The 12,573-nt window shown below is 35.8% G+C and overlaps 1 non-coding gene across 1 annotated transcript; it reads right to left on the bottom strand.

Annotated features, from left to right (window-relative positions):
* Nucleotides 1–2,496: 2,496 nt before the first annotated feature.
* Nucleotides 2,497–2,644, bottom strand: LOC118760756 (small nucleolar RNA SNORA66). The gene has a single exon (XR_004996969.2). It is a non-coding gene; the product is annotated as a small nucleolar RNA SNORA66 (small nucleolar RNA).
* Nucleotides 2,645–12,573: the final 9,929 nt, after the last annotated feature.

Raw genomic sequence — 12,573 nt, forward strand, 5'->3', positions numbered from 1 at the left:
TGAACTGATTTAAGTTCAGCTGTCAAAAACAAGGTTTATTAACAGGGTTTTTAGGAGAAATACAAATGTTCTGTATCTTGATTTTGTTTTTCATTATTTTGACTGTATGCTTTTGACAAAACTAATTTAATTCTCCCACAAAGTAAATTTTACTGTATGAAAATACAGAAACTGATCAGAAAATTGAAAATGTGGCAATGAAACATAAACAAACAGCATATGAAAAAGTATTAGACACATCACAATTTAAAATTAAAAACTCCAAAGACTAACTTTTAAAAATATTGACAATAAATTTGTAGAACTGAGGTTTTAATTCTTCTTTAAATTGCAAAATACTACAATCACTTTGTAAAACATGCAGTTTCACAAAGAGTTGCATACACACTTACCCAGTGATATAGTTACTGTTCTACCTACTGGCATTTAGTGAACAGAAATCTATATTGTTACGAAAAAAAAAAAACCTGAAAAATGGATGAACAAATTTGTAGGCAACACAATTTTATAAAACTGAAATTGAAAATGACAAACTACTTACATACATATAATATGTCTGATCTTCTAAAACACTCGGGGCAACAGAAAGACACTGAGGTGAGGTATCCATAGTATAACATCACATTTAAGCATTAGACTATAAATGACAAAGACTAAGTCACAATATTTTACAAAAATGGTAGATCTTAACATCAAGTAAATTAACATTATGGATGAATAAATAAATAGTAAATAAAACAAGAGAAAATTGAGGTGATAGACATATGTAGCTTAAACTGGGGTGATGGTTTTTTAATAAGCATCAAATATTTACTAATTTATGCATAGTAAAATGTATACCTATTTGTATTTCAATCACACAATAGTTTTTAAAGACACACATGCACACACATACACACCACAGTAATGCTTATTAGGAGATTAGAGAGGGGAAACCAGTCAGGGCACTTGTGTTGGGGCCTGCTGATTGGAAACAGGGCTCAGGAAAATTCTACAAGATAAAGAAACAGCCTACACCCTGATGGGAGTAACAGAGGAACACATGCTCTTTTGATAATTTGTTATCCATGACTACAATCTCTGCAAATCTAAAATCCTTTCCAAGGAAAGGAAAAGCCATCTAAACACACCTCTACTATACAATTAAGAAGTACAAACCATCAGTGAAAATACTGATGAACCTGAAGCATCCAAAAGTAGATCTTCTAGAATTTAAAAATGTCTGTAAAACTTTTTAAAATCGTGAACTGCACAGACATTTGATACAGAACTGAAAAACTTACATTTGAGCAAGGCATCCTTACATTTCTCCCATTTGATTACACTTAGGCTGTGTTTCCTTCTAACTCTGAGCACTCTTATTCTTAGAGCATTTGACTTACAAAACTTATTATTGTCAACTCTTTATATCTCTTCCAGATGGAAATTTCCAAGTTTCCTGCAAGTTTTACACTGCAGGAAAGTCTTTCCCAAGGGTCTGAGATCCATTCTTGCAATGGAGTCAAAGCAGTAGTATTGCTCTTTTTCTCTCCCAGTTTCTGAGGAAGACGGGATACTAACATTTTGAGCTCCAATTTTAAAGCATTGGTGAACTATTACATTGACCAACCTTTCCCTTTCATTTGTGCTTATATACTAACTCATCCCATGCTTGAAAATCTTGCATTTTCCTTTTTTCCCAAAGATCTACTTATCTTTATTTGAAAGACAGATTTTACAGACCGAAGGAGATAGAGAACCTCTTTCCTTCCACTAGTTCATTCTGCCAATGTCACACTTGCCAGAACTGAGCTGAGCTGAAGTTTTCTGAAGCCAAAAACCAGAAGCTTCTTCCCAGTCTCCCATGTGGATGTGGGATTCTAACAACTTGGACCGTTCCTCACTGTTTCCCAGGCCATAAGCAAAGGGAGCTCACTCAGAATTTGAGCAGCCAGGACAGGAACTGGTCCCAAAAAGGATGCTGGTTGGCACTAGAGGCAGAGGATTGGCTTACTAAGTCACCCTTCTGGCTGCCCCCCTCATCTTGCATACTCATTCAGAGTTCAGTTTTATTCCCCCTCTACTCCATTTCAAAAATCCTGAATAGTCTTCCTTGTCTATTTGTACAGCTAGTGCAGTGCAATTATCCTTTGACAATTACTGAGAAGATGATCAATGGTATAATAAAAATTAGTCAAATGACCTAATCAGAAATAATTCAGGTATCAATCACATAAAAAAGATGCTCATTTTCACTAGGGAAAAAAATTAGTATGACAATGGCACACAATTAGACAATGATCACCAATGCAAACATTGAACTCTGAAGCTGTAAATGACACATAGTTGATTTCAGATTTTAGCAAACGTATAGGGACCGTGTGAATGTGTGTGTATGAACCACCTGTGCATATATGATATATATATATCATAGATTCCTGGACCGTCATCTGCAGATACTGCTTTGGCTGTCCATTTATCTATTTAGTTTTTTCTTTTCTTTTTTTTTTTTTTTTACACTGTCCTGGGGTAGCCCGGGCCCGGGCCACCTCAGCAGCTTCTGAGGCTCACATAGTGCTAGCCCCACAATTACTTTAGCAAACCTGGTTCCCCTATATTTAGTTTTTCAAGATGTAGAAATTTATAAGATAGACAGCATTCACAAAAATGATAATCTTATACAAAAAAATCTAAAATTAATATTGTATATAGATAGCACTTATGTATACTTGCTGTGTTCTGATACTTATTGAAGGTATTATTTACATGTTTGTACATATAAGCATAGTTCTATGGACATGCTATCAAAATGCTGATTTTTAAAACATACCTCAGGATAGTTTCATCACCAGAAATATGTGACAGTAGATATGACAACTTTTTAGTGTTTCTTTTATTTTTTTGTTCTTGAAAGGCATAGCAAAACAAACAGAAAGAAACACAGGGATATTTCCTGAACTGCCCAATTTCACAACTGTCAGGCCAGACTGGGCCACACATGAGCCTGGCTCAAGGTAAAAGCCCAAAACTCCTTCAGAATCTCCCACAGTGTTAGGAGGGGCCAATCTTTCACGCTTCTATCTGCTGTCTTCCAGCATACATACGCCCAAAGTGGACTGGAAACAGGGTATCTTAGACTCCATTCCAGGCACTCCAATATGTCATATAGACACACCAGGAGCGATTTAACTGTGCACCACAATACCTGCTCCTGATGTTATTAGGATATAATTATGCCATAATTAGATATTATGAATGGCTGGTCAAATACATCACTCTTTTGCCTCTCAGCTAGCATAATATGGTAATTTATAATAGCACATGGGTAAAAAAAGGGAAAAACTAAATTTCTTCCTTAATAAAACTACACTGGTACTTTGAAAGATGCTAAATTATTAAACTGAAAAGTTAGTGTATTTTCAGATTTGGTGGACTATTAAAAACATTTTTATTTCTTACTTGATTTCATTTTGATGTTGTAAACATTCTTTAGTGGACAGCCTGGTTTGTTGTACAGGAAGTCTTAAATATTCATAGAAAAACTGACTGATTTTAGGAATAAGACAAAGATTTCCTAATGATCTGGCTGTTTGTTTTTCCCCTTAGAGTCTATCTCAGTTACTTGGCATGATTGAAAAGATAAATGTGGAAGATTGCCATTAGTCTTTTGTGAAATTTCTGTCAATTCCATTTTTAGGAGGACAGTAGCCCTGTCGTCCCAAATGGTATTAACAGGGATTGCAAATTATCTTCTTCATACTCATTCTACTTTAAAATCAAGTGAGGTTGTTCTGTAAATGAAAACCAAACTGAAGCTGTTTTCTTATCCTCTCCTTCAGCTAAATCAGGATTTGGGACTTCAAAGCTAAAATTTTAGTGAATTTAAGAGCTATACAATCGGTGCAGACAAAAGTAAAACTCACAGATCAGCCTCTTCAAAGTTTGAACCTAAGATGAAAAGATTTACTCTCCATTCAATGGACAGTGAAATGCCATAGTAATCATGGAAATCTGACCCATAGGTACAATTTTCTTTGTTGCAATTGTTTTAAGAGTAGTGAGCTCAGTTAGGCAGGTATTAAGATAACAGAATGAATTAGTCTTTAATAAAAGATATAGTTCAATTTTACTCAAAAGTTACAATACATCTACATGAACACATTTGTTACAGCTGACCAGTTTAAAGGGCAATTTACATCCCTGCCATTGGGACAAGGTGCATGCCAGTCTTGAAAATCAAGACTGATCACATTTGCCACATATTTTACCATGTGCTGTATAGGGGAAAATTGAGGAAAGAATCATCTTTTCACACTGAGTATCTTCTTTCAAAGCTTAGGTTCATGAGAGGTGATGCTTTTTAGCTAGAGTTTAGTATGGAAGACAAACACCTAGATTTATAAAGTGTGTACTATAATGTAGTAAATACTCTTGGGGTTCATGCTGCTGCAGATAAGGAATCAACTTTTTGGAACAATTATATCAAAGAAAGTCAATGGCAATATGAATTTAGCATTGTTTAAATAGCACAAGAGGGGCCCGGCGGCGTGGCCTAGTGGCTAAAGTCCTTACCTTGAAAGCCCCGGGATCCCATATGGGCACCGGTTCTAATCCCAGAAGCTCCACTTCCCATCCAGCTCCCTGCTTGTGGCCTGGGAAAGCAGTTGAGGACGGCCCAATGCATTGGGACCCTGCACCCGCATGGGAGACCTGCAAGAGGTTCCTGGTTCTCGGCTTCGTATCGGCGCGCACTGGCCCGTTGAGGCTCACTTGGGGAGTGAATCATCGGATGGAAGATCTTCCTCTCTGTCTCTCCTCCTCTCTGTATATGTGACTTTGCAATAAAAATAAATCTTAAAAAACAAAAACAAAAACAAAAACAAAAAAAAACAGCACAAGAGGAAACAGGAGTGGGATCTGCAGGTAACAGGGGAAGGCATGATCCCAAGGAGCATGGAAGAACAAAGTGTAGTTGCATAAACTCAGACTGCTGTGCCACGGAACTTACACCTGAATGTGCAGTCAGATGAACCTTCCATTGCATGACAAAGAATCTGAACATTGGCTGATATGCAATGAACAAGGAGTAAAAATGATCATCTTTCAAATTCATACAGTTTTTGAAAAGATAATTGGCAGTAATATTATGATCTATGACTGGAGAAGCAGCCATATAAACAGAAAAAGGTATCTCAAAGATGATCATGAAGTTTCTGTAGTGACCGACCCATAATGCATTTCAAAAGCCAGTTAGGTAAACACACAAGCCTCTTTATCTGAGGTGGCAACTAGTGATTGACTAGCAATGAATGAAAAACAATAGTTGTAGATAAAGATTCTGCTTCAGGGTCCAGTGTTGTGGCATAGTAAGCTAAGCTGCCACCCATAAACTGGCATCTCCTCGAAGTGCCTGCCTGCTCCACATTCATTCCAGTTCCACGCTAATAAAGCAAGGAAATTAGCTTCCATCTGATCTAGCCTTGGTTTTTGTTGGCATTTAGGTAATGAATCAGCAAATAAAAAGGTTATTCCTTCTGTCAGCAATTGTTTGAAATAAATATATAAATCTAACACGCGCACATTTATGTATGCGTGTATATATGTATATAAATAAAGATATTCTAATTTACAGAAACCCAGTGGAATGAATAATTAAACAGGAAGAATAGTGTCCGAGGAGGCTGGCACAGAACATGAGAGTAGAAATGGGGAAACCATTGAGGCTCCGCGGTTAAGATGCTTCTTGGAAAGCTCGTATCCCATACTGCACTGCCTAGGTTTGGGTCCAGGCTCTGCTCCCAGGTACATCTTCCTGTTAATGTGTACCCTCTGAAGCATCAGTTGGAATCTCAGGTGCCAATAAAATGGGCAACCTGAACTGAGCAGCCAACTCCAGAGCTGAGTCCAGCATTGGCAGGCATTGGGGAACTGAAGCAGCTAATGAGACAGATCTTTTTCTGTCTTTGCCTTTCTCACTCTCTCTACCTCCCTTACCCTCCCCTCCTCCTCCTTCACGCTCTTTTAAATAAAAGTAAGATTTTTGGACATCTAATAATTTTGCTATTTACACACACATTATACACACACACACACCCCTTTGGAAATATTAACTAGAAACTGGGACATGCAAGTCTAGGCTAATATGTCGATAGATACATACATATATCTATGGAGATATTCACTAAAAATTTAGCTATGCCGTCTCACTTTATCCGAAATATCCATAAAATCAATACTTGATTTTCAGTCACATAAAGAGCTCACCTAGGGAGGATATAACAAATAAGCAGTGAAAAGGTCAAGAGCAATTCTCTAAGGAGCAATGACATTTCAAGATATGTACAGGAAAGGAAATCAAAGAGGATGGAAAAGTCTCAACATGAGAAGTCACTGCTGTGATGAAAGCACTCTGCAAGCTAACGGAGCTCATTTACAAAAATCCAGTTGACACTGTCGAATGCACATGGAAGACAATGTTGCCATATTAACATGCTTTCATAGGGGATGCGTTAAGTGTTCTGCGTCTTTTCAAAACAATCAAATGAGAAGAAAATAAAACTGTCTTGGCTGTCAGTGTCTTTTGTACACAGGAAAATTAGTGTTAGCTAATTAGCTTACATTTTTAGAAAATGGATTATTTCAAGAACAGAGGTGCCGTTTTTCAAAGTAAGCAAATCATAAAATCTAAAATAATATTAAATTTTAAAATATTAGATTTTAAGATATAAAATCAGACACCGAACAAAATTTGATAAAATAAAAAATCTTAATAAAATTTATTTATGTATTTACTTATTCATTTATTTCATTTTTAGGATTTCTCTTCAGTTTCTGAAGGACTTATTACCATTTTGAAATACAACTCCCACCACTCTTACCTCTATTTCTTTCAGTTTTTTTTAAATAACATTTTAAATTTATGTGACCTTTTTAAAAATTTTAGATATTTTTATTTTGAATTTTTGAATTACGTGGTACAATTTCATACAGACTGGGATTCCCCCCAAAACTCCCACCCCTGGCAGACTGTCCCCATTTTACTACAATGGTGTAGTCCTTCATAAGCAACCACAATTCCATCAGTCTCTTATTTAAGTGTACCCCGACATTGCTGGTACAATGTCAGACAGTCCAGCATCCCATTGTCTACACATGTCCAACAGTTTCATTGGGAATCAATTTTCCGTCTGGAAGCAGGAATGAATGCTGCATTACACCCCCACATCTGGATATGGCAGACCCCAGTACTCCATCACTACACATTTCCATAATTGAGAAGCCATGAAACAAAGTCAACAACTGATAGGAGTTAGAACAACAGCCTCAACAACAACAAATTACAGCACCATGAAAAAACGCGCCACTGAGTAACCAACACATGGGTGACAAAAAGGAAACACAAAAGTCTCTTGGGAAAAACGATGTCACCACATAATCCATGAGCCACCAATGAATTCGACAAGAGAAAAGAAAGTCTTTGGGATAAATAAAACTGAGAAAAAAACATCCAGACACATGGCATGCAGCCAAAAAAAAAAAAAAAAAAACAAACAAACAGTATGGATCGGATTATTGAAGTTATACTTTCCATGCTGATTTTCTTACATAAGAGAATGTATGGTATTTGTTCTTTTGTGACCAATTCATTTGGCTAACAGCCATATGAAAAGATGCTCAGGCTCCCTAGCCATCAGAGAGATAAATTAGACCCAAACCTCATTGGAAATATTTCATTCTCTCCAACCAAGTCATCTTCAGCTCATGCTGCAAGTGTAGATTTCTTTACCTGACTCTTTGTTAGACTGGCAAAAATAAAACTATTGAATACTTTAAAAACGTGTGCTGCCATGAACTGTTATTCAGACTATAGGCACTGTACAATCAGAAGGACAATAATGATAATTGCAAATATCTGAAAAGCTTCTGAGTTGTTTCAGTCATTCTCTTCAGAATGCACTGAAATCTACCAATTCATTCATAACACATGTACTACAGTATGTTTGCTACAGTATGTTTGTGTGTATCTGTACATGTGTGAGCACACACAGCCAGCTGAAACAGCTCTGGAAAGTAAGAAAGTGTTAGTGATGGTTGTCTCTAGGGTTTAGGGCAAGAGTCATCATGAAATGAGATTTATCTTCTCTCTAAACGATACGTCTATTAAACCTTACAAACATTTCAGATAACAAATCATACAAGTAAAAACTGAATACAAAATATAAATTCATTTACAAGTTTAAACACATACAAATGTGTATTCACTAAGTGTTTCACATTATACAAATTAAGTAGAGCTATAAAATTTCTTTTGCTACATATACATACCACATTTTAAATACACAACTACATGTGTATAATTTGAAATATTTCATATGTATATAATTTGAAACAGTATTTTAATTTTATGTTCTAATTAGGGTTCAGATAATCACTGACTTTTGCTTTATGCTATTTTAGTTCATCACTGATTCATACCTTAGTATTTTCCTTCGGTTAGAAAGAATATTAAATTAAAATTAAAGTGAGTCTCTTTAAGGCAAATATCTATTCTGTTACTGATTTACACTGTATTTTTACATAATACACAGTATTCTCATTACAAAAATATGCAATTTTCCACAAACATATGGATTGCCTGCCCATATTTACATTAGTTCCTGCCAGAAAAAATAAAATACATAACTTCTCAGGTGGAAGAAAAGTAGCATTTAGACTATACCATAGTAAAACTACAAATCTTAAGAAGTTTAAGTAAATGCCAAATGATAAAGCATTAATAAGAAATATAATAAAGAGCCAAGAAAATATGCTCACATATGTATTACTGGTATTTCAAATTTTGAGTAATTTCTAAATATCTGTATTCATGTACATAAAAGTACAGATGCAGATATTTTAATATATAAGCCATCTCCTTTGGTATTATTTAACAAATTGCCTTCAGCTGCTTTAAGATTTTTGTTTTTGTTGTCCTCAATATATTGCAAATAATGAAAATCAGAAAAATAAAAATAACATCTATAAAGTCAGTCCCCAGTGATGTAGCAGCTATATTTTTCATGCCCTCGAAAAAAGAAAAACCCAGCAGCCTGAAACACTACATTTTGCATCATGTTTTTTTTTCACAATATCCAATGTTTCATTTTTACATCATGATTAAGAGAACACAAAAAACAATCCTAAGGAAAACATGTTCAACAATCATTACTCATTGAAACCTGCAGTCACCTGGCTGAAGCCAGGAACTCCACAGTTGGCAGTGCATGTGGTTACATAGTGACAAATGATTTACTTATACTTAAAATCAATTTTTACTAAACACAAACTAATACTGCTTAGAATACTAAGAGTACAGAATTAAAAGATCATAAAAGGATCTTATAACAGCATATAACAGATTCTTTGCTAAATCTTATACTCAAGTCATATTTTGCATCATGTTTTACAGGTCAAATAACAGAAGACTGAGAAACAGATCACATACAGACCCTGCTTGGAAACCTGCATCTTCTGATTGGATTTCCAGGCTAGTTATAGCTGCAGGGAAGGACAGCCGAGACAGAACACAACAGCAGCAACAGAAAATATCAACAAACATTTTGACCTCAGGCAGAGCAGTTACCCAGAGGAAAGCATAATTCTGGAGGAAATGAGCTCTAGAAATTCTACCTGCATGGCAATTGCCTGACAATGGCAATTCTTTCTTTGTTCCTAAAGAACATAAACTATTCATTTTCAAATTAGGATGCTTAGCTGCTTAAAAATCATTGTAGCAGCACAGATATAATACTTGCAGCTGGGTTTTCAAAATGACAATGATGCCTCCTTCATTCCTTCCTTCTCCTCCTCAAGTATTTCCAAGTCATGAACCCACTGACATTTTTTAAATTCTCTTGAAGAGATCACGCAGACATATCAAGGCCCAAGAACAGTGCAAGTCAGAACATAGATTCTATGAAATGTCATTTAATCCACTGAGATGATACTGGTTATTTGTCAAAATCCACATCCAGGGCAAATGAATTGAGACCATCCAGATCTTCTGAGGTCTTGGCCACACCTTCAGGTGGGCGGCACCAGCATTGCTCACCCGTTTTCTAATTAATTAAGAGACCACCAATGGGGAACATCTTACCTGTAGGTTCCCCGCCCAACAAGGAGGGGTCAGGGAAGGCATAAAATCCCAAGACCCTTCCTCAAATCTTTGGTGTCTCTCTCTCCCTCCCCTTTCGAGAGGCACCCCACCTCCGGCTCTTCAGAGGTGCTTTCCCCTTCCTCTCCCTTCCCTGCTCACCTGCTCCCTTCACAAATAAACTTTTCTGTTTGCAACAGATTCCCGGTTTTTTATTTCTATACTAAGCTGAGGAAAGAACCCACCGGGCATTTCTGGTAATATGAATGAATGGAGATATCAAAAACAAAAATCAGAAGGGTACTCATACTTTTGTGGGTCAATGTTCATCACAGGTATCAGTAGTTAGAACATGTATTCATGGAGTATACTTCTCTTCATATTTTGATTAAATACAATCTCAAACTCGCTCTGTGAATTCCAGTGTTCTGTGAATCCCTGATACTCGAAATACTGTGTGTGTGTGTGGCCGGGGGGGGGGGGGGGGATCGGCGGGGTAAGGGAGAAGGTTCAATTTTTATTCCACAAATAAGGAAGATTAATTTATTATGCCACTTTTCATTTTCCTATTCTTATCTACTTGTGGTGGAGTTCAAGTCTTAAGCAAATGCATAGTATTCCCCCAAAACAAATATATCCTTATTTTTTCAGTCTAATTGGAGTTAATATTTAATGCACACAAACATCACACACTATTGGCTATTCTGCTGCCCTTTTAAACAATGGTTGCATATGTATTATTTCAGCATTGCTAAACACCACAAAAACATTATAATTTTGCTTTACTCAGTCACATCATGAGATTAAGGGAAATAGTTTATATTTATAATATATTTAATTTTATGGTAATCTTCCTTCTTTCTTAATACCCTAAGTCTTCTTATAGTACTTCTCTTTCACCTGAAAAATTCTACTTTCTTAGCAGGAAGTCTGATAATTCCCATAGGTTTATTTTACCCATTTGTTACTTATTTTTTCCCTAATAAGAACAAGTTTTTGGTAAACACAAAATTTCAATTTGCATTTTTTCTCACACTTTAAGAATTACCCATGGTCTTCAGTTTCCCAGATTTTTGTCAAGATGGCAATAGTTACTAAATATTTGTCCCTTATACCAAGGCTGTAGGAAAATTCCCCATTTGGCCTTAGAATGACTTTTTTCTACCTTGTTCCTTGCATGTAACTGTCCAGATTAACTATAGAAAGTTCTGGGAATGGAACACCCTGAGATGAAAAGAAGTTGACTGGGAAGTTTCTGTTTCTGCTCATTTTCACCCTAAAACAAGATGCCTTTCAACTATTTAACACAGTGAGTACTACCCCGAGGCACAGAAGTGCAGGGTGGGTTACCTGGGAGGGCCCTTCATCCACATAGTGTGTGGAGGCACGTATGGTCAAAACTCGATCTTCTCCAGCCACCTTTTCCAGGCTTCACTGAGGTTCCTGGATTAACAACACATAGGCTTTCTACCTGAATTGCTTGCTGCTGAGGTGTAACTAATAAATTCACCTCAAGTAACTTGTCATGTATGAGCATGTTCTGTCTCTCTGGACTCATGCAAACTGGTAACTAGCGCACACTGAACTTGATTCACAAGAGTGTCATTTTTAGATAACTTTTCATGGTTCTTTTGTATTTGTTTTTAAACATTTATAATTTGATTAAAGTCTATCAAGGTATTTTTCTTTTTGTATTTATCCTTCTTGGTCAAGTTCACTGAATTTCTAGAGTGTGTAAAATTTATGGCTTTATACATCTCACCAAAATTGAAAGCATCTAGTCATTATTTATACAAAGAGTTCATTTGCTTTTATAATGCTGCTTATTTATATGCTAATCTTCTATACTTTTACACAAGACACTATAAGTTTATAAGACAAATTTTTCTTATTTTTAAAATGTGTAATCTCCCTTAATGTAATTTCAGGTTTACTGACACCATCATTCTCCATTTTCTAATCAGAAATTCCACAAATCAGAATGTGTGAGAAATATTTTAATAGCCTCATTGAGATAATTTGCATAACATACAACCCACTCACTAAAAAGTAGAGAGTAAATGGTTCTTAGAATATTCAATTATGTGATCATTAACTCATGAGTTTTATTAACTCATCTCAAAAGAAACCCTGTATTTTTAGCCATAACTTTCCAATTATCCCATTTGCCATAAGCCTCGCAATCACTAATTCACTTTCTATCTCTATAGAGTTGCCTACTCTAGAAATTTCAAATGATGTATACGATCTTATGTCATTAGGGTTTTTTCATTCATCATATTGTCAAGGCTCAGTGCTGCTAAAGTACATATCAGTGTTTAATTCTTATGTGGCTATACACCCTCTTTTATTAATCACTTGATGGACATGATTGAATATACATTTGTGCTGAGATGCTGAACTACTTATTTTTGATAATACTAACTCACTAAATTTTGTGGTTAGTTCTCATTTGTTTGACA

This window comes from Ochotona princeps, chromosome 8 (genome assembly GCF_030435755.1).
Source record: "Ochotona princeps isolate mOchPri1 chromosome 8, mOchPri1.hap1, whole genome shotgun sequence".
NCBI lineage: Eukaryota > Metazoa > Chordata > Mammalia > Lagomorpha > Ochotonidae > Ochotona > Ochotona princeps.